The 20019-nt window shown below is 56.4% G+C and overlaps 1 protein-coding gene across 7 annotated transcripts in view; it reads left to right on the top strand.

The window, feature by feature from the left end:
• Window positions 1-5592: 5592 nt before the first annotated feature.
• GDPD5 (glycerophosphodiester phosphodiesterase domain containing 5) overlaps window positions 5593-20019 on the top strand; it is an 89171-nt gene continuing 74744 nt past the window's right edge. For 5 of the 7 annotated variants that reach the window (XM_027083413.1, XM_027083418.1, XM_027083414.1 and 2 more), the window contains exon 1: window positions 5594-6335. The gene's annotated coding sequence lies outside the window, so the exon portion shown is untranslated. Of the gene's footprint in view, window positions 6336-20019 lie in introns of all 7 variants that reach the window. The other 2 variants (XM_027083415.1, XM_027083416.1) reach the window with 2 other exon arrangements.

Here is a 20019-nt window from a genome sequence, read left to right as displayed (position 1 = left end):
AGACTTTGGGGTCCGAGAAGCCCTGAAGCTCCCCGCCCTTTCAAGACTGGAGCCTGAGCAGGGATCCAGGAGAATGGGAAGGGGCGCCCGGTATCATTGACAGGCATTCCCCGAAGCCAGCCGCCCCCAACCCCTCCACCAGGGGAAAGGAGCTGCCACAGATTCCCATCTCAGTCGGACTTTTCCCCTCCCCTCTCACTTTCCACAGCAAGCCTCCCAGCTTCAGGCCTCTGCCTCGGCGGCTCCACCTGGCCCTGCCCTGGCCTCCTGCTTCGCTGAGACCCCAGGTCTGATCTTCCTCACCTGCCCCACCCCCACTAGGGTCCCCCCCAGCCCCTGAAGTGGAGGCGCTGCCTCTCTAGCCTTACCCATTATCTCATCCTTGCTCACGGTTTTAAGTCCTCTCTAAAAGCCTCTGCCTCTGCCTCCTCCTCCAGCTGCCACCCAAGCATGCACTCTTTGCAGCTACCCTGGGGAGGGCACCCACACCAGATCCAAGTGCACCCCTCCTCCTGCCTCCACCTCCCCCGGGCCACCCTCAGTCCCAGCCACTGACCCCAGGACGCTTGCGTCCTGGCCCTGCTCACCTCTCCTTGCCGCTCACTCTTCACTCAGTGTCTGATTCCCGCCTCTCTCCGCCTTCTCTGACCAGTCCTTCTCTGGCTCTTTCTGGGCCCCTTCCCCTGCCCACCCCTCTCCCTGTGGATTTCCCACTCCCTCCCTGGGGCCGCTGACCCTCTCATCCCAAAGCCTGTCTCAGGCCGTGGCCTCGGGCCTGGTCCCTCTCCTGAGCTCCAGACCCAACTCACTCTCTCTCCCCCTCACCCCACAGAGACACCATCATCAGCCTGCCTCTCCCCCGACTCCGAAATGTTCCTGACCTCCCACCCCTGCCCCACGGCCAGGGCCCAGCTCAGACCCTCATCTCTCCTTGTCGCCTGGACTCTTAAAACAGGTGGCAGCCAGCCTCCCTGCCTCAGTCTCTTCTCCAGGCAGTGATCAGGCTGAGCTCTGAAGGGCAAATCTGACCTTGTTACCGCCGCTTCGACCCTCCCAGGGGTCCCTTCTGCCCTCAGCAAAGAAGCCAAACTCGATGACAAAGACACGTGACACGCCCCCTGCCGCCTCTCCAGCCGCGGCTGCTCCTGGCCTTTCTGCCTCGGTGCCCTGGAATTGAGCTTGGTGTCGGCACACGCACCATGCCACCTCAGGCCTGGTGACGGAGCACTGCCTCTCCTTCCGTCCCCACCACCTTCAAGGGGCCACGCTTCTCATCTCCATCTTACTCACGGAGAAGCCGAGGCAGAGCGGGGAGGTGCCTGGGCCAGGATGCCCGTCTGGCTCCCGAGCCCTCTGCATCAGGCCCCAAGTGTCCGATATCCAACTTCACCTTCAGTCCTGGCAGTTGACTTTCTCCCCCCAGCCCCATCCATTCCCCACGGAACACACACTTGGATCCAATCCCACCATCCTTTCAGCCCAGCCAGGGCCTGGATGCTAGGCCCCGCCCATGTACCTTGGTCCTCCTCGGGGCCCCTCTTTGACCTCCTTTGGCAATTAATCGGGCCATAAAGTTTCCCTGGGTGTTCCGGGGTAGGGGTGGCCCCAGCCCCTACAGTCCCACTGTACATCAATTGATGCCACAGGGCTACCGGGGGCACCGGAAGGCCAGGGAAGGGGAGAGGTGGGCAGGGCTGGGGAGGCAGGAGGCCCTCTGGGTGTCCACGGGCTGAGAGGCGCAAGGCTGGATCTAAGCCAAGCCGCCTCCACCCCTTCACCCCTCCCCCTTTGTTAACGCTCTGGTACCCTCTGGATATAAAGGCCAAACTCAAAGCCCCACCTAACGTGGCCTGTGCAGTCCCCTCCAGCTCCATCCTGTTTATCAGACACTCGCAGCGAGGCTTATCATGTACCAGCACTGCCCTAAGCTTTTATAGAAATGAACTCATTTTATCCTTATAAATAGACTACAAAGTAGGTACTAGTATTATTCTCACTTTACAGATGGGGAGACCGAGGCACAGAGCAAGGACAGAGTTAGTGATGGCAGAGCCGGGATTCAAGCCCAGGCCATGTGGGTCCAGAGTCTGCTCTCTAACTGCTCCCAGTGCGACCTCCATTTCTTCCTTCCTGTGTCATTCCCATTCCCCCAAACACACCGAACTTCTCACCCATCACCTGCCAGTTCCCACTTTCATGCCTTTGTGCTCAGCATTCCCTCTGCCTCAGGTGCCACCTTCCCAGTGAAGCCGGCTGGACCCTGCCCCACGCTCCCCCTGCCGAATCAGGCAGCCTCCTCTGTGTTCGTGGCGCCTTCTGTGTACACCGCCACTGCAGAGAGCCCTGGGACCGGAGCTCCTTGATGTCAAGGGCAGCTCCTCCCTGATTGTCCCATCCCTGGGTGCCCAATATTTGGTCTGGGACTTCATCCAGCCTCAGAATTCTTGGTAAATGTGGGATGAGCGGGGCAGGGTCGTGGGATGGGGACAGAGAGAAACAAGACTGCATTCCTTGCTCACACTCCAGTGGGAGAACCAACCCAGAAAGAGCCCAACATCTAAGCAGATCAGAACCCTAAGAGCGGCACAAAGAGCCGCGTCAGCAGCTCCGTGGGACGATGCCGTGCTCCCCACTGGGGGAGTCAGGCAGGCTTCTCAGAGAGGTCAATTTGTGTACTGGGCCTTGAGGATGGAGAGAAGTCCAGTGGCCGAGTGGGGCGCATGCAGGCATGAGAGCTGGGGAAAGGAATCCGGGCCGGCAGAGGCAGAGGCAGGAAAGCAGGATGTATTGTGAGGGCCAACAAGTTGAGTTGAGCCTATCAGCCCCCCACCAGTCAGTGAGCTGCAGGAGGGCCGCATCTGCCTGCACCAAGCACAGAGCCTGCACGTGGTGGGTGCACTGTAATGATTTGTTGGAAGCAGATCTCACAGGGTGTGAAGCCTTACGCAATTCGGTGGTCCTATTCAAGAAAAAGAAATGTGAAATTTTTAATGTAAATGTAGGCATGAAAGTGAATGTTCATTTGTACTGAGATTGGGAAGGAATCTGCAACAGAGCTGAAGCTGCAGAAGAAAGTAAGGTCAGAAGAATGTCAGGAGGGTGAAGGTTCTTGGAGCCCAGCACCAGGCTGACAAGGCTAGCATTTCCTGTCAGCCCCGAGGCCTAGGTTCAGAGCCGGCCTCTGAGCCCTCAATCACCCTCAGACAAGCCACCGTGACCGTGCCTCTGTCACACTTCGTGAGCCTCTCTGGCCACAAAAAGGCCTGATTCTCCCGCGTCAAGAGACTTTCTCCCCCGGAAGGGTAGTCAGAGGGCAAATGTGGGCGTCTGAGAACTGTGTGCTGGTCACCTCCTGGTGACCTTGGGCACCTCTCTCCAGGGCCTCAAGGGTCATGGAGGGTCTGTTCTGAAAGCCTCCTTTTCATGCAGGCATTCTGCTCATCTGACCCGCTTTGGGGGCTCTGTGAGAGCCTCATTCATCTCCCAGTGCTGAGGTCTCACAAGGGCGCCAGGCTCTCTGCTGGTGATGGGTGGGGGGCGCATAGCCACGGAGGTGCTCCTGGCCCAGTGGGTCCAACTAAACACGAAATACCTGATTACAGAGACCTCAAGCCGAGAGATGCCCAGACAGAGTACTGTCCATTCCCTGAGGTTCCCTCCTAAGCTAACCAACCCCTACTTCTGGCCCGAGTCTGCCCTGAGGGAAGACTCTCCTAATCCCCCCAGAATAGGCCAGGGGTCCCCAGAGGTGTTCTTTCAGACTCCATGCTTTCGCACATGCTATTTCCTCTGCCAGGAAGACCCTTCCCTCCATCCTCTGAAGCCTGGTGCCTGCCCAGTTCTTGCCAAGTAGCAACATCTTTATTTCCCTTTTACAGACGAGGAACCAGAGGCTCAGAGGGGTTGAGGAACCTGTTCAAAGCCACATAGCTTTGCCCTAGAATGTTAGTGGTTGTTTTGTTGGCCACGCTGCGCGGCATGTAGGATCTTAGTTCCCCGACCAGGGGTGGAATCTGCACCCCCTGCAGTGGAAGCACGGAGTCTTTTTAAATTAATTAATTAATTAATTATTTTGTTTTTGGCTGTGTTGGGTCTTCGTTGCTGCGTGCGGGCTTTCTCTAGTTGCGGGGAGCGGGGGCTACTCCTCGTTGCGGTGTGCTGGTTTCTCATGGCGGTGGCTTCTCTTGTTGTGGAGCACGGGCTCTAGGTGCATGGGCTTCAGTAGTTGTGGCACACGGGCTCAGTAGTTGTGGCTCACGGGCTCTAGAGTGCAGGCTCAGTTGTGGCGCACGGGCCTAGTTGCTCTGCAGCATGTGAGGCCTTCCCGGCTAGGGCTCGAACCTGTGTCCCCTGCACTGGCAGGCAGATTCTTAACCACGGCGCCACCAGGGAAGCCCCTGGAAGCATGGAGTCTTAAACATTGGACCGCCAGGGAAGTCCCCTGACCTATAGATAGTGATAGTGATGAGTAGACGGCATTCTCTGCCAGCTATATGGTCTTGGGAACATCATTTGGCCTCTCTCTGCTTTGGTGGCCTCATCAGTGAAATGGAGTACCTACTGCATAAGGTTGGTGGAGAGGCTTACAGATAACCTGTCCTCTGCGGCCTCCATTCTTTCGCTCCCCAGACCAATTAGTGGCTTTCACTTGGCCCCTGCAGGACATTCAACACTCATTCATTCATACATTAAAACCCTCCAAGACCAGCTCTGTGCCCCGCCCTGTGCTAGGTGCTTGGGACTCAGAGATAAATCAGACACAGCTCCAGCCCCAAGGCTGGCGGGGGGCCGAGGGACAGAAGTTCGGGGCAGAACTCAGTACTCTTGAGGATGTGTGTGTGTGTGTGTGTGTGTGTGGTCCTCACACATCTCTGCTCTTAACTTATTTTTTAAAACTGACAACGACGCACCTCCCAGCGGATGGGCGCTGGAAAAGGCGAAATGTTGAAGGAAGATCCGCTCTTTATCTTCAGAAACTTGTTTTTCACCGCTTCCTGAAACCTGAATATTTCACTGCATCCAAGCTCGCCTCCTCGCGCTGAGCCCTATTAGCTGGGAAGGAGAAGGGTACTGTGAGGGTGTGTCCTACCAGTCCCGAGGGCTCCACTATCCCTGGGGACTCCACTACCCCGGACAACTCACCTAGCCTACATCCTAATCCTTTTCCCACCCCGACCCCTGTTCCTACCCCATGACTCCCCCACCCCTGGTCCCAGACAAACCAGCCCTCCCCAGCTCTCCCTCCATCCGGGTCCCCAGGTTACCCTCTCCTCTCGCTCAGCTCTTTAAACCATCCTCCCCCTCCATTGTCCTCTCTCGGGCGGCACCTCTCCACTTCTGCCCCGCCCTCTCCGAGGTAGAGCCCACGTTCCGCAGACCTCCGCTCTTTTCCCACTCTCCGATTGGCTCCCGCTGCCCGACGGCGCGGGACCGCGGGGAGGGGATCTGGAGCTCGCCCCGCCCCTTGCCGGTGGCCGGGGTGGGGCGGGGCCTCAGGATGACCCCGCCCCCACTCGGGCGGGGCCGCGCTGGCAGGCGCTCCGGCGCTGAGCGGCGGTACCTAGGCTCTGCTCGGCTCCGGCTCGACTGCAGCTCCTGTGGGGGTGGGCGGCGGGGATGACAGCGGCGGGGGTGGCAGCGGCTGCGGCGCGGGACTGAGCGAGCGGCTAGCGAGCCGGGGAAAGAGGAGGAAGTATAGCCGCGGCCCGGAGCTCTGGAGTCAGCTGCCGCGCCGAGGACCGCCCCATTTTGCAGAGCGAGCCGAATCCGAACCTAAGAAGACTTCCCCGCCGGGCTCCGCGCCTCCTCGCCGGCGCCCTGCCCTGCCCCGCCTGTCCCAGACCCGGGTTCCGCCGGGACGCTCCCTGCCCTGCGGTCCGGGGCGTGTGGCCGGGGCGCCCCGAGCCCCAGACCCTGATCCAGTGCACCGGCGAGGGACGCTCCTGGCCCACCATACGGCTCTAGGGTTAAGGGCTCGTTCCCAGCCTTTCTATAGTGTGTGTTGGAGCCCCCAGCCCTCCGACCGCGGTTAAGGCGGGGTGCCCCCAGCCCCGTGACTGAGTGCAAAGCAGCCCGGACGCCTCCAGACTCTGGTTGCCCGAAACCCGAACCTTCAGCTGCCTCCAATCCGGTGCTTCGGACCTGGGACCGTGCGAACATCCAGGAAACCCCGGCCCGGGTTCAGCGCCCCGTGAGGGGTCCAAGGCGGGCTGGATAGTCGGACTGAACCAGACTGGGCTGGTGCTTCGAGTCGAAGCTGCCACCTTCCTGCCGCCCCAGGCGAGGAGCTGAGCGCTTGCCCCCAAGAGAGCACAAGAGAGAGCCGAGAAGTGCAGGTGAGAGAGCCCCGGATGCCAGGCGGCCTCCGACCCCATCCCGGCAGCGCTGGGGCCACCTGCGGGTGTGCACTGGGTACTAGCTGCGGCTGGAACTGGCTAGGAGGGGGCGCGGGAAAGGGAGGAGGAAAAGGGAGAAAACGGGCACTTATTGAGCGCCCATTGTGTGCCGTTCCGCGCCCCACCCTTGCGCAAATGGCTCACTACTCCGTGTGATAGAAGGTGTTGTGTGCTGTTAAGAGCGCTTACAGATGGGGAAACTGAGGTTCAACGGGGTTGATTGACCCTGCTCTTTTTACTCTGGTGCTGAGACTGGGGAGGAGTGTTATGCTGGAGAGGGAAAGGAGCAGAGAAGGGAGAGAAAAAGAAAGGAAGTGCAGAGCCGCATGGTAGGAGGTGGGGTGGGGGTGGGGGTCGAGGTGGGGGCCACTGGGGCATCGGAGAGCTGATCCTGAGGCTGGGACGTGGCTTCTCCTGGCCTCTTTCCCTCCCACTCCATTGTCATGTCACCTCCCAGGAAAGGTGACCCAGAGTTGAGGGCAGAAGTGGGAAGCTTCCCAGTTCCACAGCTTCCCTCTCTGACAGAGCAGCTGCCCCTGTACCCTGTGTGCCAGACTCCAGTGTCTCTAAGACGCTCCGGAGGTCCTGACACGCTGCTTATCTGATGGGAGAACACACTGTAGAGGTCCCTAAGTCACAGCCCATCAGAACTGCAGGAGATACGGCCCCTCAGCACTCACCCAGCTCACATCCTTCACATTAGTAAGGGGGACACTGAGGCCTGAGGACAGGGGGTGCCAATTGCTGAGGTCCTAAAGCAAGTGAGTAGTTGAGCCAGAAGTACACTTGAGAAAACCTTCCCAAACATCCTTCAAGGTGTCCCCTCCCCCTCCCAAGTTAGCATCTTCTGGGTGGCTGGCTGGGGTTTTCCCACCCCTGATGTGAGGTCTGGGTGACCCTGTATCAGGCTGTTGTGAGAATCTGTGTGCAGGGTGCTGGGGCCTGAGACAGACCAGCAGCCCCATAGCCTTTGGCCCCAACCTCAGGTCTGACCTCAGCCTCTCCTGGACAAGGGAACCTGCAAGACACCTCTGGTCCAGGCGGGGAGCGGGTTGCACAGGGTCTCAGAGCTGGGGCTGCTAGGGCTGGGGGCACAGTCTGAGGGTCTGGATTCCCAGGCAGGGGCTTCTTCTGCTGCCCCCCTGGGGCTGTGCAGGGAGAGGCACGTTGTGAAAGAGTGCTTGGTATGGACCCTGTGGGCTCTTGTTCTGGGTGGGGAGGGGGAGGGGATGTGGCCTAGGTAGGAACCCCGGTGGCCTTGGCCGTGACTGGTTAACCCCTGCTGTGCCCAGCTTCCTGGAGTCAGGGGGAATCCACCTTGGAAAGCCCCTGGGAGGTGGGGGAGGGTGGAGAGATCTGCTGGAGGCTGGAAGCTCGGTCCCTGGGGGTGGAGTGTTTGGGGGAACTGGAAGGGAAAGTGACTGAGGGGCTTGGGATTCTCCAGCCTCACCCCCACCATCCGTGGGGATTCAGATTCTCATAATAATCCCTGCATCTAAACAAAGCTGCTCTTTGATGAGATAATTTCACACCTGTGATCTCATTTCACGGTGGGGTGGAAAGGAGCTGGAACTTGGAGTGAGGCAGAACGGGGCTGGGGAGCCACCTGGGACCTTTTGCATGCATCCAGGGCTCCAAGCCTCACCTGTAAAATGGGGTCAAGGCAGGCTGTTTGTTACCTGCTCAGATAATGGAGCCATCACATCCGGCACACTGTCAATTGCTGAAGAATTTTTGCTGTTTGCCAAGACTGGGCTTGTTCCTAATGGCTGCCTTGTGTGGGAAGCTGGGGGGCAGAGAGGTGAGACCTCCTGCGCAGGGCCTTGGAGTTTGCTTCAGGAACTGAGTGCTGACTGCGTCCCAGGTGCCCTGGAAGCTACCCAGATGGAAAAGGCGTTGTGGTGACTAGCTCCCAACGGGGAGGGCTAAGCGGCACGGGCAGACGGCAGTGAGTCAGACAGACCAGGCGGCGTGAATCTGCTCTGATTCCTCCCACTGGCCATGTGGTGTTGGGCAAGTCACTTCACTCCTTTGAGCCCCAGCTGCTTCTCTGTAAATTAGAATTCCTCCTTTACAAGGTTGTTGTGAGCTTTAAATGAGATATAAATATACAGCACGTGGCCAGATAATTTATTTCCTTCCCTGTAAGAAAAGGAAGCTTGGATTTTGACCAGGAAATCCAGAGAAATTCTCAGACTTGCCTTGGATTGGAATGGAGGCTACTGTTGCAGATTCACAGACATGGGTTTGCTCAGCTGTATGGGTCAGGCTACCCTACGCTACCTCCCTGGGCCCACAGCCCTCAGAAATCTGCTTGGGGACCCTGGCAAGGGGCTCTAGGTTCCGATCCCTCATCCCAGGGCTGCTGGCTTTCTTTGGGATTGTGGGGAGCGGGTGTTCATTCCCTCTGGCCTCCCTAGGCACAAAGGTGCGGTGAATAATTTATGGCTCGCCTCGCTGCGAGGCGGGCTTAGGGAAATTGTTTGCTGTGTGCTCAGCTGAGCTTCTGAGCCCCACCAGAGGAGGCAGGTGGTTCCCGTCAGTGCTAGACAAAGTCTCAGATCCGGGGGAAAGGGGCGACAGGAAGAAAGTGACCTAATATCAACCCCAGCTCTCTTACTGGGGGGCAAGGTGGACCCGCAGGAAACAGTGGAAACCAAGCTATAGATGAACCAGGCTCAAGCTGTGGGCCTCCGATTCCAAATGGGTCAGGAGGGGTGGCCCGGAGAGGCTCTTGGGGACTGGAGTAACCCAGAAGGCTTTATCAAGGAGAAAGGGGTCTGGGCTAAGGCTAGAGGCAACTTGCCTTAGAGAGTAGGGGTCCCGACATCAGTTCAAGGTTGAATTCTGGCTGTGCCACTCACTCACTGTGAGACTGTGAGCAAGACACCTGACCCAGCCAGGCCTCTGCTCGCTCCTCTGTAAAATGAGGGTAGTTACGGGTGACTGTGAGGTCATATATGTAAAGCAGATGGCACGAAAGGTACTTAATGAAAGGGTGTTTCACTGTGAACGAGAACCGTGAGGTGGGCTAATGGTGGAGAAGGTGGGATGGTGTAATAAGCAGGGAGGTGGGGAGAACTCTGGGACGATGATGGTGGATCTGTGGGGTCAGAGAGGGGTGTGGAGAAGAGGGGTGGGTGAGTGACCAGACGGTGGAGGGCCTTGAATGCCAGACAGAATTCATATTGCAGAAAGCACCATGGGGCCCCCACTGAGAACCCTCTGTGACTCCTTCTTACCAGTAAGATGGAGACCAGGCCTCTTTGTTGTGCATTCAAGGCCTTGCCCACTGCAGCCACTGCGTGGACCCCTGGTCATTGCTCACCACTGTCTCCTAAACACATCATGTGTGGTCCCTTTGTTTATGATGCTCCTCCGCTCTGCTCACTTCCACATCAGTCAGGGCCTAATTCAGGTCATAAATCCCCCCAGAAACATTCCTGGATTACCCAACCCTCTGGTCACACCCTCTCTGAACCTTTAACTTCACAGTACTAGTAATAAACAATACCTACCATTGCATCACATGTTACAGTTTGTAAAATGCATCTACATACTCATTTAATAATATTGTGATGATGATATGAGCAATTGTTAATGCTCTTGAGAACTTATTCTGAGCCAGACACTGTGTTAAGTGTTTTACAGATCCTCTCATTCACAACTCTGGGTGGTAGCTACTGTTACACCCTGGAAGACAGGGCTCAGAAAGGTACATTGTCTTGCCCAAGGTCACACAGCTAGACAGTGGGGAGTGTCTAGAGCATACTACGCAGGTAAAAAGAGTGAACTACGCAGGTAAAAAGCCTGGAAATGAGCCTTCTTCTCAGGGCTAGGGAAGGACAGTGCTGGGTTGAGCAGAGGGCCTTGGGCTCTGCACTGGCTGACTGTGTGACTTGGGGTGAATCAGACCCATGCTGTGGTCCTGTTTCCCCGGGTCTGTGGTGAGGGGGATGGTGTCTGAGCTTCCAGAGCTCCAGCCTTCTGCAGTGTCCTTCGTGACCCTGGAAGGTAGGGGAGGAGACCACAGCCTCAGGGCCAGAGGATGTGGTGTGATGGGTGGCTGTGATTTTTGGCCCGGCCACTGTCTGGGCCAGCAGGCTCTGTAGTTAGCTGCTGCCTCCCCCGAAGGAGGGTGGCGGCCAGGGCTGCTGGCAGCATGGTCATTAGCTGGGCAGAGAAGACCCTGTGATTGGGAGCCGCCTGGGCCAGGCCAGGTTGGCAGGGCTGGAGGCAGGCCGGCCCTGGCCACGGTGGGGTCATTGGCAGGGCAGCTGGCTGGACAGCTGCTCCTCCTCCCTTTGCAGCCTCCAGGGCAGTACCCGCGGGGCACCAGAGCTTTGTAGGCCAAGGCTTGCCCTTCTTCCTGTGGCGGTCATGGGAGTGCAGCAGTGAGGAATCTAGCCAGGCCTGAAGATGCCTCCTTCCAGAAGCTTCCAGGACTCCTCCGCTACAGATCCACAGCCGTCACTCGCCTACTGTGGTCTGTGGGTTGGACTTGTGTAGATCTGCTTCCTTTGCCAGCCAGTCAGAAATAGATTCTCTGCCACCCCAGTTCTCCCCTCCGCCCCCCAGAGTGCCTAGCAGGGTGCCTGGCGCAAAGTGGCTGCCCCCACCCCTACCCAGGAGAGGCAATGCGAGCTGCCCCTTGGGCAAGTCGCTCAGCCTTTGTACCTCTGCCGTCTTCTCTGTAAAGTGGCACTGGCAACCACAGTGTTGTGGGGGTTAAATGAGACAACGGGCGGCAGGTGCCAGGCCTGACACACAGGTGGGTACCCTGTCAGCGTGAGTCCCCTTGCCCATCCCTTCAGTAGCTTCGTGATCAAGTGACTCAGTAAGAAGCTGATGGAAGAGCCCATCCAGTGAGGCCGGGAGGGAGGATGTGCCAGGCAGCAAGGAGGGCTTCCCAGAGGAGGACACCTGGCCGCCTGGGGAGGACTCTGTCAGACGGGATTGGGAGAGCTGCCATTCCCACCGCCTTCCCAGTGAGCAGGCCCCAAGCTAAGTTCAAGGCAGGGAGCAGGACTGGGATGTCCAGGGACCTGGTTCTTCTCAGGCCTTAGCGGCAGGAATGACGCAGTTGGGAGGAGCCATCTGGGGTCCAGGTAGCAGATGCTGCGATGTGCTTGAAGATTCCTTCAAGGGAAGCAGTGTTCATTTGGTCTCCCTCTCCCCCTGCATACACACATGATTACGTATTACAAAACGTAACATGATGGGAGGTTTTGGTCTGTGGGGGAAATAGACATTCAACAAGTAAACACAGATACAAAACTTCCAAATTGTGAAGAGTGAGCTCCCAAGGCGGGGGCTGGTCCCATCGACATCTGTAGATGGTGGTAGAGGGCAATGCTCAGATCACAGCCCGAGTGCACACTTACTAGCCGTGTGACTTGGGCAAGTGATTTAACCTCTCTGGGCCTCAGTTTCCCCATCTGTAAAATGGGGACAGTTTTAGTTGTGGTGAGGATTAAATGCATTATACATGTAAAACACTCAGAAAAATACCCAGCGCATAATAAGCACTCAATGCATATTAGCTGTTGTTGCCTGTATCTCCTAGCAGAGTCTGAAAGAACAGGTGCTCAGGAAGTGCATATGGAATGAATCCCAGGCACAGGGCAGCTGCTCTGTGTAATGAATTAATGAACGACCTCATCAGGAGGGGAGAATGCAGAAGCAGTGACGACACTGAATGTGACAGAATGTGGCAGAGAAGGCCAGGGGCTGGGTTTGTCCAGTGCTGGGCGGGGAGTCAGGAAAGGCTTCCTGGAGGTGGTGCTCCTGGCGCTAAGTTGGAAAGTATCATTTAACATGCATGTGCGCGTGCGCACCCGGGCACCACTGTGAGGTCAGCATGAGGCATGAGGTCAGAGAGGAGTGGTTCCTGTCCAGGGTGGCTGGCTAGGAGGAGCGTCTGGGCAGACCCCACGTCTGCTGGACTCCACAGGCCTCCCTCTTCCCACCACCCCACGCTGTCTTGCCATCTGTGATATTCTGCTGGAGGGCACAAGGAAGGCAGGTGGGAGGAAGTGTGGGCCGAGGTCTGAGAGTCCCAGCTCTTCCCAGGCCTGGAACCAAATCTCCTACAGAAAAGAATAAACAGGCCTCACTCGGAGTTCTTTTATCTTCTTGCTCCCAAACACGCCCACCGGCGGAGGTGGTCTTCCAGCATTAATCCTACAGCTGTTTAGCTTTTGAATGAGTGAACTCTGCTAAAGAGGGAAGAAAAGGCCATGAAGAATTCGCCTCACCCTCCCACCCAGGAGGCTCAAAGGGAAAGTTTTCTTCCACTGACAAGGGAGCCAGGACCCCCCAAGTATCTTAAAGGAGTTCACCTCTGAAGTCAGGGTCCCCTCATGTTGCCTACACTCGGTGGTTGGTGGTGGGGCCCCGAGGACACGACCTCGGCCCTTACGTTTTGCCTGTTTTTTGCCCCTCTCGTAAATGGGTCAGAGTAACAAAGCCCTTCTTTCCTTCAAGAGGTGTGGGGTGGGAGAGGTTGTAGTGGGCCTCTGGGCTCATGGCTCTCAAATTTGCTGCACACGTTAGAATCATCTAGGGAACTTTTAAAAATTCGGGCAAGCCCACGTGCCTAGAGCCTGTGCTCCACAACAAGAGAAGCCACCACAATGAGAAACCCGCGTGCAGCAAGGAAGACCCAATGCAGCCAAAAGTAAATAAATAAATTTATTAAAAGAAAAAATTGGGGCAAGACCCAGGCATCAATAGTTTTTAAAGCTTTGCAGGTGATGTCAAAGCACAGCCAAGATTCAGAGCCACCTGGCCACCTCCTGCAGCATCCCCAGACGGTACTTGTACATCCCCAGGACAGGGAGCTCACTGCTTCCAGGCTGCTCCCTCCTCTGCGGTATTGCTCTCCCTGGAGAAACAGGGAAGTGGAAAGACTTTGCAATCTGATAAACCTGGGTTCCAACACCCCTCTGCTCCCTGCTTGGGTGTCTTCTCTGAGCCTCAGTGTCCTTGTCTGAAAACAGGAATAACCATAATCTCTCATAGAGACCAAATGAGGCCGTGCGCAGAAGGCACCGGTGGTGCAGTACCGGACACGTCGGCAGTGTGCAGTAGGAGGTCACAGACAGTGGCAGAGTCTGCTGGACTCAGACCCTGGACCCCCCTGCAGTGCTCTCTCTAGTGCCCCAACCACCTGAGGCTGGCAGGGGAAGGATCAACACCCAGTCTTGGGGCCCTTCCCATCCCCCTTCTCTCTAAGAGATAAGGCAGTAAGCATTTTGTCTTGCTTGGTTTTGTTTAAATGGCCAAAGAGTCAGGCTCCCCTTAACAATGAAGCCTTGTCTGGATCTGCTTGTTTGTCCAACTCGGACACCCAATTGCGCCACCCACTTGGGGCCCCCGTCCCACCTGGGAGAACTGAAGAACGCCAGAGAGTTTGTTTCATCTCGGGGGAGGGTACTGGGGAGACACTGGAGGCCTCTGTGTGGCCCTCACCAATAATTGACCCCATTTAAGTCAGCTGTCTCTGTTGAAAGCCAATCCAATAAAATTATTTCAAGGTAGCTACCAGGATGGGTTTTGGAGGCAGAGAAAGTTGAATTTGAGTCCTGGCTTTGTCACTTGCTGGAAGTATGACCCTGGGAGAGTCATTTCAGCTTTCTGAGCGCCCGTTTCCTCTTCTGTAAAATGCACAAATAGGGCATACCTCCTTGGCCTCCTTGGGGGGGTTTTAAGAAGAGAATGAAGTACTTGGTGTGTAGTGCACAGTGCCTACCGTACAGTGAGCGCTCACGCTGGCCGTGGCTATCCTCACCGAACTCTGCCTCCTGCCCCTCCCTTCATGGCCTGCTGGGCCAGGCCGGGCTGAGACAGTGGAGGCCTGCAGGCTTAGTGTGGGGCACCCCTGCAAACCGCGATTGTGTAATCATTTGTTCCATGCACATTCAGAGGAGGCTCTGAGGGCGAGAAGAAGACTGCAGAAAGGGGCCACTGGCGATAGTACCTGGTCTCCTCTGCTCTGGCCCCGCCAGAGAGGGTATATCAGCCCCGGGTGAGCTGCTCCGACAGTGGGGTGGAGCAAACCAACAAAGGGAGTGCAGCACCTGGGGGCAGTTACCTCCCAGAGCTGCAGTTGCCCTGGAGGAAGGTGTCAGCTGTATGGACAGAGGCTGTGGCCAAGGGACCCTGTTAACCCAGGAGACCTGGCAGGGGAATAAAACCTCCACTCTCTTTCCTCCTTCCTGCAGTCTCCCACTGGGGCTTCCCTCTGGGTGAACCTTCTGGAAGCCAACGACACATTAACCCAAGGCAGTCCGTTGAGATCAGCCTCTGGGGCCCCACGTAGAGGGGACTGGGCCCAGAGAGGCAAACGGAAGGCATTCCTCACTCTGTCAGTCAAAAGCCATGAGGTCCACTGGACTCACCCTCCTTGGGATGCAGTTTAAAGCTCATCTGTTGGTACTTGAGCTTATCCCTTGCAAAGGGGGTCTCAGCCCCCACCCCAGAGATGAACCAAAGCATCCCAACTGTCACATCCTCCCGGGGAGAGGAGTTCTGGGGGCACCCATCTTTCCAGAGGTGCCTTAGCACCCCTTTGAGATTGGTGCCCTGGCCCCTGGCCACCACGCCCACCACTTGGCCCAGCTCTGCCGCCACTGGTCCTCAGAGGACCTGGCTGTGAGTTTTTTCCAGCTTGTGTCTCTGTCCCTCTTTGTCTGGAAGCATGGAGTAGCAGTTAGAACGCAGGTTCTGAAACCAGACATTTTTCCTGAAATCCTGATTCTGCCATAATATGGCTGGGGAACTCAACGATGTGGCCCTTAATCTCTCTGTGCCTGGGCTTCCTCATCTTTGGAATGGGAATAACAGAGAGTACCTCACAGGGTTGTTGTGAGGACTGATGAATGAATGAGCGGAAAGTGCTTAGGATGGTGCCTGGCGAGCAGGAAGTGCCTGGTAAATGACAGCTTTTACCATGATCACAAATCATACAGTGGGAGCCCAGAACCCACGGTGTGGCCAGACCTTTAATGCGAGGATGGGGACCGTCACCGCCTTCAGTCTAGACTCTGCCCCAGTGATGAGGCTGTGACAGTTCCCCACAGCCTGGCCCCATTATGGACACTCACCTGTCAGCTATCCACCCCTCCCCCCAGTCCTCTCCCGCAAACCATGTCCTGTGAAAAGTGGCTTCTCATTCTGTCAAGCCTCAGTGTCCCCGTCTGTGAAAGAAAGCAGCTGGACAAGATGTCCCCAAGTTCTGCTGCCCAGTCTGTGCCGGGAGCTGGGAGGAAGAGGACACTGGTGTCGCTGCTCCGGAGGAGCCCTGAGGCCAGAGGGGCAGGGAGTGGTTGGGGCACAGGCCAGGTCTCTTCCTCACCGGGCAGGCCAGGCAGCTCCGAGCAGGAGACAAATGAAAAGAGAGGAGGTCAGATGAGAATGAGAGAAATCAGGGGGGGCTTCATGGAGAAGGGGGCATTTGAAATGAGTCTTGAAGGTAGGCTAGGAACTCTGCTGGCTCAGATTGGATGGGAAAGGCATCCTAGGTTGGGGGAAGGGTGAGTATAAAGCATGGAGGTGTGGCCCTAGGGGCCGTGGCAAGCGAGCAGCAGCTGCACTCAAAGGCAGAGTGATGTGCTGGCGAAACACTTGGATTCTGGAATCAGGCAGTTGTGGGTTTGAATCATGGCTCGGTTTCTAATTGAATTATTTCTTATTCTTTGACTGTGGGCAAGTGGCTTGGCTGCTCTGACCCTCCGTTTCCCCAGCAGTAGAACAGGACCAAGCCCTCCAGGGCTGGGACAGTGACTCACAAAGTGCTGAGCGTGGCTGGAGGAGCCAGGCCTCCCCTCCACCCTGTTGCTGCAGAGCAGGCAGGGACCCCAGGGGCCCTCGTTGGCCCATGCCTCCTCCCCCAAATCAGGTGCAGGTAGCTTCCAGGGTGGCCTTGCTGGAGACAGCCTTACCTCCAGAGTGGGGCAAAGGCTATGTACGGGGAGGTTGGTGTCAGGTGAGCTCAGGTGCACAATCAGACAGAAGATGTCAGGCCACATCGCATGGAAAGCATCAGCGAGGCCCCTGGGGCGTGGCGTCTTGGGGGCAGCAGGGCAGGCCTGGGACGCAGAGCCCTTTCCTTATAGCTGGCCACCACTGAGCACTCCCTCTTCTCCCTGGCGGGAATGCTCGTGGCATCTCTGACAGCTCAGCCCTGGGTGTCTGAGGAGGAGCGCTGAGATGCCCGTGGTGGGTGTGGTAGTGCCTTGATCTCAGAGGCCTTCCTGAGAAGGGAGGAGTGTGGGCTTCCGAGTCAGTCCTGGCTTTAAAGCCCAGCTCTACCTCTTTAGAGCAGAGCTTTGAAGACACTGCACGAGTCACTTAAACTTTCTGAGCCTCAGTTGCCCACCTAGAAAATAAGGACAGCCACACTTACCTTCCAGGTCTGTTTTGAAGCTAAAAGGACATAATGGATGAGATAGCATCTTGTATTCTACAAGCGACTCCATAACCACCTTCATCCTGCTCCCTTTCTCTGTGCACCGTTCATTTCTAATGCTGCCTAAGGAAGTTCTTTCTTGTGTCTAATTTAAATCCACTATGCTGCAATTGGAACCTCCTTCCTCTTGCTGAGGACTCTGCAGAAGCAGACTGAGCCCTTTCTCTATACAAATGTGCCCCATCAGTACCTGCAGTGAGCGAGGCAGGCAACAACAGAGCAACTGGGTGTTGGTTTTCACCTTGTGTCTTGGGGGCCCCCGCTGTCAATGGCCAAGGCCTCCTGACCAGCATGCCTTGGGGGTGGGTGCCTCATCTTGACTGTTTTCACTGTTCTTCCCCTCTGAGTCTTACCCATGCTCCAAAACTGGGACCCTGGGGCAGTGGAGAGAGCCCTGGGCTAGGCCTAGAAGGCCTGGGTCCCAGCACCCACTTGACTCCTGACTTGCTGTGTGGCCTGAAGCCAGTTAGCAACCTCTCTGGGCCACAGTAGGCCTGTGAGGATGTCTGTCCCCTGGGGCCCAGGTGTCTCCAGTAAAGATGAGTGCAGTTCATCTGAAGCCCCTTTTCCTCCCTCTCACGTACCTGGGCCCCAGCCACCCTGGGAAGCCAGCAGATTAGGGTCCTGCTGGTGCCGGAGGTGGTAGGAGCTGAGTCCACCCCTCGGGCCAGGGCTTCCAAGGGCAGGTGGCGAGTTTAACGTTAGATAGATGGGGGATTCCTGGTGGGTGAGGTAGCGCCTGCCGCCTCAGCCAGGGATTTTGAGAGCCTGGATTTCCTGCGGCTCACCCAGTTAAACTCATCCAACCAAAGGTCAGTGATGTTTGTTGAGTCCCTCCTTGGAGTAGTCTTTCCCAGGTGAAGTCTCCTTTAATCCCCCACTCTGTGGGTGGGAAACCCAAGGCTCGGAGAGATTAGGCGACCAGCATGTCAGTAGGGCGAAGGAGCCTGGGGCTCTTGATTCTGCACAGCCCCCAGTGCCCCCGGGCCCAGCCATGCCCTCCGGGTCCTCAGCAGGGTGGAACACAAGGTGGTCAGGAGTGAGGCCGTTTCTGGTCTAGGAGGAGGCCCCATGGGCTGTGGGGGGTTAGCTGGGGCTCCTGGGACTGCCCTTTCCCTGGGAAGAAGTTGGCCAAGGAGGTGCAGGGCTCAGGAGCCCAGGCGTTCTGGGCTGTGGCCAGTTCTGAATGCCCCTGTGAACTTTAGTGTTTGCTTTTGTGGAGGATCAAGACTGATTTCTTGTTGGCTCTGGACCCATGATAGTTTACCTTTTATAAAGCTCTTTGATATTCATGATGTCACCGAATCCTCCCGGCAATCTGTGAGAGGCGGTGTGGGACTTGTTTGGGAGGGCCGGAGAGGGTGAGCTTTGGAGTCAGACCAACCTGGGTTTAAATTCCAGCTCCCACCGCCTCTCTGCCTTCAGGCAGGTGAGTACCCAGCCGAGCCTCAGTGTGTTTATCTGTGAAAGGGACAATCGTACCCCGCCGCCCCCCCCCCCCCCCGCAACAAATAGCGACAGCTGTCTCGCTGGTTGTGCACATTAGATAAGGTCTGTAAGCACTGGTCCAGTGCCTGGTGCAATGTAGTTTTTGTGATTTTTTTATCATCCACCCCACTTTCTGGATGGGAAGGTAGAAGCTCAGAGGAGGAAGGTGACTTGCCTGAGGTCACGTGGTGATTTAGCTTCATCCTCCAGACTTCCTGCCTGTGGCCTTTTTTCTCCAACACCTCCTTCTCTGTCCTCAAGTGACCCAACACCTCATGGATCTATCCAGGTCTTTAATGTGTGACACTGAAGAGGCCTTGTGTCCCCTCCGCCCAGTGCCTAACAGCACTTGCCTGGCACACAGTAGGCACTTTAAAAATGTTTATCCTGTGCCTGAATATGTTGATGAGATGGTATAAAAATGTAAGAAGTATTTTTTCAGGCAGCTACGGCTTGTGTCCCTGAGGCTTCCTCTTGCTCCCTGTTCCCTTTAAAAACAACCCTTTAATAGTTTGGGTTGGAAACCTTTGTGAAAAGGAGTGATTGCTTCCTTTCCCTGCACGAGGCCCACGTGGTTAAAGTCCCGGGATGGGCCCTGTGAACACTGACTGAGCTGCTGGGAGAGCCGAGACCAGCTGGTCCCTGCACCCCGTGGCCCTGGACTGCTCGCCTGTTCAGCAGCAGCTTCTGCCTTTGTAGGTTCCTGACTCTTCTCCCCCTGCACCTTCATTCTGCTGCCCACAGACCTGCCTCCAGCAGCCCGGCATCTCTTTTTCCTCCCCTCTTGCTCTTGTGTGTGTTTCCTAATTTGCTGCTTCTACCAGCTGGGGACTGAGAAATGGGACAATTGAGCTTATTAGAATTGGTTCATTGATTCATTCATTCATAACTATTCATCCAGCCATTGTTGACCCTGGGTCTTGCTAGGGATTCCATCCATCCATCCATCCATCCATCCATCCATCCATCCATCCATCCATCCTGATTGAGGACCTCTGCAGTGGCTTGTGATCAATCAAGACATGACCACACCCTCCTGGCAGCACATGCAGGGAAATCATGATGTACATAGCAAATGCCAGTACAGGACTTTACAGTTTATAATCTGCCTCTGCCTGCAGTACCACACTGCATTTTCACAACAGCCCTGAGAACGGCATTATCCCTGTTTTGCAGACAATGAAAGCAGAGCTCAGCAGGAGAAGGTCCCTTGCCTAGTGGCCAGCAGTGAACACAGAATTGCAATGGGAACTCAGGTCTCCAGGCTGGCCTGTTACCTCTTCCCTCCTCTGGGCTCCGTTTGCAAGCCACGTGATGCCCCGTTCATTTACTGCTTCTGTCACAAAGGAGTGTTGTTAGTGGCTTGGGTGGGATCTTCTGCCTCTGGAATGGTCATCGCGGGGGAATATGGGCTTGCCTCAAACACCCTTTAGTGCACATACTTGTCCTGCAGTGGTCGTGGGCACACCATCTAGTCCACACTGCCCGGACTAGGGCTCTGGGGAGCCCTAGTTCCCTGGGATGGTTAGGGGTCCCAGGACGCATACAGATTTGGGAAATGCGAGGTCACATAAGTCAGAATGGGACTTCTCCCTTTAATGTGTTGATATGAATGAGGGATCCCCGGCAGGTGGCACGGGTGCCACCAGCCTTTCCCAAGCTTGT

This window comes from Aethalodelphis obliquidens, unplaced genomic scaffold, assembly GCF_003676395.1.
Source record: "Aethalodelphis obliquidens isolate GAN/ISIS:26980383/991018 unplaced genomic scaffold, ASM367639v1 scaffold50, whole genome shotgun sequence".
NCBI classification, from domain to species: Eukaryota; Metazoa; Chordata; class Mammalia; order Artiodactyla; family Delphinidae; genus Aethalodelphis; species Aethalodelphis obliquidens.
This window is presented reverse-complemented; position numbering and strand designations above follow the sequence as displayed.